Source organism: Eschrichtius robustus, chromosome 6 (genome assembly GCF_028021215.1).
Source record: "Eschrichtius robustus isolate mEscRob2 chromosome 6, mEscRob2.pri, whole genome shotgun sequence".
NCBI classification, from domain to species: Eukaryota; Metazoa; Chordata; class Mammalia; order Artiodactyla; family Eschrichtiidae; genus Eschrichtius; species Eschrichtius robustus.
The window spans coordinates 22,628,490-22,634,511 of record NC_090829.1 but is presented as its reverse complement, the minus strand read 5'-3'; positions in this window follow the sequence as shown (position 1 = coordinate 22,634,511).

Below are 6,022 nucleotides of genomic sequence, written 5' to 3'. Positions count from 1 at the left end.
CATCGTTGCTTTTGTTGTGGTCATCCATGTACAATGCTTGGTGTCAGTCTATTTATCTCTTGTAAAAATAAAATACAGTGTGTGTGTGTGAAAAAAAAAAAACAAGTGAGAAAAAGGATTATTAAAAAAACAACAATTTAAAAAAAAAAAAAAAAGAAATGCTTGTTCAAGGTCACACGTCAGGATTTAAACCAAGCAGTCTGTTTCCAAGGCCAATATTCTTGATTTGCTTCACTTGATTCTTTCCCTAAGGTAAGTATTGTGCTCTTGGCCTCTTGCACGACTTCTAACCTTGGTCAGAAAGACAAAACACTGGGACTTCCCTGGTGGCGCAGTGGTTAAGAATGTGCTTGCCAACGCAGGGGACATGGGTTCGAGCCCTGGTCTGGGAAGATCCCACATGGCGCGGAGCAGCTAACCCCGTGCTCCACAACTACTGAGCCCACGAGCCACAACTACCAAAGCCCACCGCCTAGAGCCAGTGCTCCGCAGAAAGAGAAGCCACCACAGTGAGAAGCCTGCGCACCGCAATGAAGAGTAGCCCAATGCACGAGTAGCAGCAACAAAGACCCAATGCAGCCAAAAATAAATAAATAAATAGATTTATAAAAAAAAAAAAGAAAGACAAAACACTAAAAATTCCTCAACCTGTGTTATCAGAAGCCAGGAAATATCAGAATTCTCCATGGGGACAAATGAATTAAGCTACCAAATTTCTTGTCTAGAGATATTCATATCACAATAAAATGTGTGTCTTCAGATGTTTAAAATCATTGTTTTCAAAAAGAAAGAGTTTTGACCACACACAGATATGCTGAAGCACAACCAGTCTGAACCACCACTGGCTCCACTGAACACATTTTGCAAATATCTGGAGGTGGCCTGACCAGTTGCTGGGTACCACTACTCCTGGGCGGGGTGGCAAATTGCAGGGCTCTCTGGTACCACCGAGCAGGAAGGGTGGTGACATGAGGTAGCTGTCATGCAGCACACACATGCTGGCTCGAGGGCTGCCTGTAGCACAAGCTCTGTCTCCATGAAAAGGAATAGAAATAGAACCCTTAGAGAGAGTGGAGGTGAGAACAGTTACACTGATCACATTACCATGCGCCAGGATTTTGCAGATCCCATCGACTCCTCACGTAGGCAGGACCATCTCCATTTTACAAATGAGGAACGGGGGCTGAAGACGATGATGTGATGAAGGGGTATCTATGTGTCTCCTCTGCCAATGCTTGCATCCCCCTTCTTCTGGCAATAGCAACCCTTGCCCCCCTCCCAGTCAACTATGACTCAGGTGAGGCTGCCTGGCTCCCGGGATGCACACCTGACCCAGCCGGGCCCCTCACCAATTCAGTCCGTAGGACACAGTGATTGGCTCAGGGGTGTGTACGTGACCCAAGTCAGCCAAGGAGATTCAGTCAGTCCTGGGGCTTCTGCTGGCTTCTTGGGAAAGAGGAGCTCTCTCTCCTCTGGAATGGCAGAAATGACAGGTGGTTTGTTGGCCTTGAGAGACTGGGGGCATTCTGTGGAATACGAACTTTCCTGAGACTGAACCATATAGAGCAGGACCAAGAGACGAGTAAGACCCAGTCTGAGGGTCCTCTGAGTCTGGCATTGCTTGAGCCTTTCATGTATGTGAGCAAAGCAATACCCAATTTTGATTAAGCCCATTGGTTTTCTTTTTCTGCCTATTTCCCTCTGCTTCCCCAGCTCCCCTTCTCTTCTTTTTAACCTCAAGTTCAGATGATGGGGCTAATCCTATTCCTCAGTCATGATCCATTGTCATCAGCCATTGGCAGGTCTCAGGGGGCAGAGGATGGGCACATGGGAAGATGTACCTCCCAGCCTCCCTTGCAGTCAGCAGGAGATGTGACTGAGTTTTAGCCATTCTTCTTTCAGCTATTCTATCCATTATCCACTCATCTTTTTTTTTTTTTTTTAATCATACTAAAGTAAATTCTAGACACCTTACCATTTGACCCTCATATAAGGACTTAAAAAACATTACCGGACTTCCCTGGTGGCGCAGTGGTTGAGAATCTGCCTGCCAATGCAGGGGACACAGGTTCGAGCCCTGGTCTGGGAGCATCCCACATGCCGCGGAGCAACTAAGCCCGTGCGCCACAACTACTGAGCCTGTGCTCTAGAGCCCATGTGCCACAACTACTGAGCCCATGTGCCACAACTACTGAAGCCCTCGCACCTACAGCCCATGATCTGCAACAAGAGAAGCCACTGCAATGAGAAGCCTGCGTACCACAACGAAGACCCAATGCAGCCAAAAATAAATAAATAAATAAATAAATAAATAAATAAATAAATAAATAAATAAATTTATTTATTTAAAAAAACCCATTACCACAATACCATTATCACACCCAACAAAATTATGGTAATTTCTTAAAATCTTCTAATACCCAATCCATATTTGTGTTTCCCCAGCTGTGCTAAAATGTCTTTCTGTAGTTGGTTTGTCCAAATCAGAATCCAGTTATGTTCCTTTTGCATACGGCTTATGTGTTTTAATATCTTTTTAATTTATTTTAATCTATAATAATAGCCTCTTTCATTCTTTACCCTACATCATTTATTTATTGGAGAAACAGAGTCATTTATCCTGTAGAATTTCCCACATTCTGGCCCTGGCCGATCGTATCCTCCCAGTGCTTCTTAATACGTTCCTCCATTCCCTGCGTTTTCTGTAGGAAGATCTAGAAGTGTGGTTCTATTCAGGGTCAGTTTGGGGGGGTAGGGATACTTCATAGTAGTACTGTGTATTTTCCATGGCATTGCACCCAGAGGCATATCACATCTGGGTGCTGCACTTTGGGTGATGTTAAAATGGATCAGGGGGTTCATTAACCATCATAAAGCCCCCTTGCCTTTCACTGTGTGGTTTTAGCAGCAATGATGACTGTGGCTTAGATCCATTATTTCAACAGGGGTTGCAAAAATAGTGGTTTTCTAATCAAATCATGTTTCTTGCTTTTATTCACCATGATTCTTCTCTAAAGATAAACTTTTCCCCATCAACTCTTTGATTACTCTGAAATATAGTCTATCCAGTAAAGACAGGATAAGTGCTTGTTTCTTTTTTTTTTTATTTACCTGTTTTCAGAATAATGACTTACTCCTTACCAAACTTAAACAAAAACCCCACAATACATTCTTAGTAAGTATCATTTAAAGAGGATTTAAAGTATATATGCTATTTCAATAAATTATGAACATTATTCTTTTTGATGCTCAAACTGTCTCATCTTTGGCCATAGAGAGTCCCTTCAAGTAGATTTATCTCCTTTCCATAGGACCCAGGGAGTCCTGAGAGCTTCCTTGTTTTCTGGCACAAGATGTCCCAGGCTTATCTTGTCCACATCCTGCCCCAGTCCTGGGGTTAATCATTTTTCCAAGGAGCCCTGATTCCTTTTTGGTGCTTAAAAGAACACAATCATTTTTTAAAAATTAATTAATAATTTTTTTTTTATTAAACATCTTTATTGGAGTATAACTGCTTTACAATGGCGAAGGACACAATCATCTTAAAAGCTCTCCTCCTGTGGAAGTGAAGCAGACAAGCAGTTCCCACAATCGCTGGTCAGATCTTTTCTGGTGCCGCCAGGAGAGACAGATGCTGCAAAGAAACCTCACTGCTTTCAAGAGTTTGGCCTCTGGCTGGCCCTGCCGGAAAGGACAATGGAGAAAAGCCCAGAAAAACCAAGCCCAGCTGTCTTCGCATCCTTCCCGCAGAGCAACTGGCCAAGAGCTGACAGGTGTGAGGTGGGGGTTTTCCTGGAGACCTGCTTCCTCTGCTCACCAAGCTGATACCTCAAACAAAGAGTGACAAGTTTCCTCATGGAGGACTCAGTGGTGCTACTGCGAAGTGTGTAATTGTGTCTGTGTGGGAGAGGAGAGGTGGATTTCCTAAGGGCTTTTGGTAAGGCCTACACAAACAATTTAAAGCTCACTTCCATCCTAAGAGCTAAGTACCATTTCTATCCCCATTGTACAGACAAGGAAAGTGAGGCTCAAAGAGGTTAAGTCACATGGTTAAGGTCAGCACATAATAAGTAAGTGGATGGGTTACAGTGTGACCCAAGTCTCTTGGACTTCATAAAAACGAAGCTCCCTACACCTGGGGAGAGAGGTGCTTTTACAATATCAAAAACACTAGCAGCAGCAACTGAAATTGCTAAATGTCACTCCAATATCCATTCTCCCTTTCTTTCTTATTATCGGAACTCTGGAAAACAATGTGCACAGCTGAAAGACTACATTTCCCAGCTTCCCTTGCAGTTAGGGAGTAGCCAATGAAATATAAGCAGAAGTTGTTGGCTGGGACTTCTGGGTAAGCTCCTTGTAAGGGAACAGACAGCTGCTGGGTAGCCATTGCCCTCCTTCTTCCTAGCTTCCTGCTTACACTGTGGCCAGGATGACTGGAGCTCCATCGTCATCTTGGATCATAAAACAGCACTGAGAATGGAAACCTGGCATGAGGATAAGGGAACAAAAAGATAAAAGGAGCCTGGGTCCCTGATGATGAGGAATTGCCATGCCAGGTGGGACTGCCTATGACCAAGATTCTCTACTTGATCAAACTCTAGTCAGTCTCCCCTGAGCTCTCTTCTCAATTAGACCCTGACTTTTGAGCTTCCCGTGTTCATCTCTGCATTGTTCAATTTTAGCAAGAATCCTGCTAAAGTAGTTTAGCCAGAACAGTGCCTCCGCCATCAATATCTGATCACCCTTGATATCAGATCAGCTTCCTCATCCTCCACCATCGTCCAGGTGATGTCTGATTGCACTGGCCTGCCTTCAGCAGGAATACTGTTAGGCCATTTTAGCCAGAACCCTCCTTCATCCCTGATGTTTGCTTTTAGTAGTTTTTCATCCATTTACCTCCTACCCTGCTCCTTAGGTATAAGTCCCTACTTGTCTTTGTTGTATTTAGAGTTGAGTCTGATCTCAATCCCCTGCTACAAAACCCCATCGTAGTGGATCCCCTTGAATAGAGTCTTCCTTACAGTCTTGATCAAGTGTCATGTATCATTTGTTCTTTGACACCTATCTTTGGACTTCCTTTATGGGAGAGAGAAACAGAACTCTATCTTGTTTAAGCCATGTACTTGGGTATTTTGTTCAGGGTAGATGAGCCTAATCCAAATAGATATAAACAACAACGTCAGACGCAGAAGCACTGCAGAATTCTGGATCTTCAGTGATGCCCTGCTTCACAGGCTATCAGCTTTCCCGAGAAAACTTTCCTTTTATATGACAAATATCTTGCAAAGTCCCCTTTATTATCTTGAAATAAAAATCAGTCACATGTAATATATCCAAATCAGTATAATGTCCCAATTCTAATGTTATGTTAGGAGAAATGAAAAGAAAGTAATTTGTAAAAATAGGTATTTCAATATATAAATGCTTGGGTGCAATTACACCAGCAGACACAATGAAGTATATAGTTAGATGCTAATACCTACACCTAAAATCGCTGTGTGTGTGGCAGGCTAACCGGAGTGTTTTCTTAGTGACTCAAATACAGGACTGGTTTCAACTTTCTAAAATGTCAAAACCCTCAGTAAAGTTTCAATCAGAATGAAACAAAGCATAATCTTACCTCGATTTACACAGTTAGATGCATTTCTAGAAAACACAATATTAAAACCACACAAGAGGGAAGAGATATGGGAATATATGTATATGTATAACTGATTCACTTTGTTATAAAGCAGAAACTAACACACCATTGTAAAGCAACTATACTCCAATAAAGATGTTAAAAAAAATACTATGTGTTTATATAAAAAAGTTCCAGGATGAGCTAATTAGGAACAGGTTTTTCATCTACATGAGTTTCTGGTAGGACACGGAGAATTCGTGTGGGGTGCAGGACAGCTTTGTGGTTTGGAGCTGTCCCACACATTGCAGGAGACAGTGGACCCCTCCAGCGGACCTGGGCGCTAAGAGCACATTGCAAGCGCTCCCTAGTGTGTGGGACTGTCCTGGCTGAGGACTG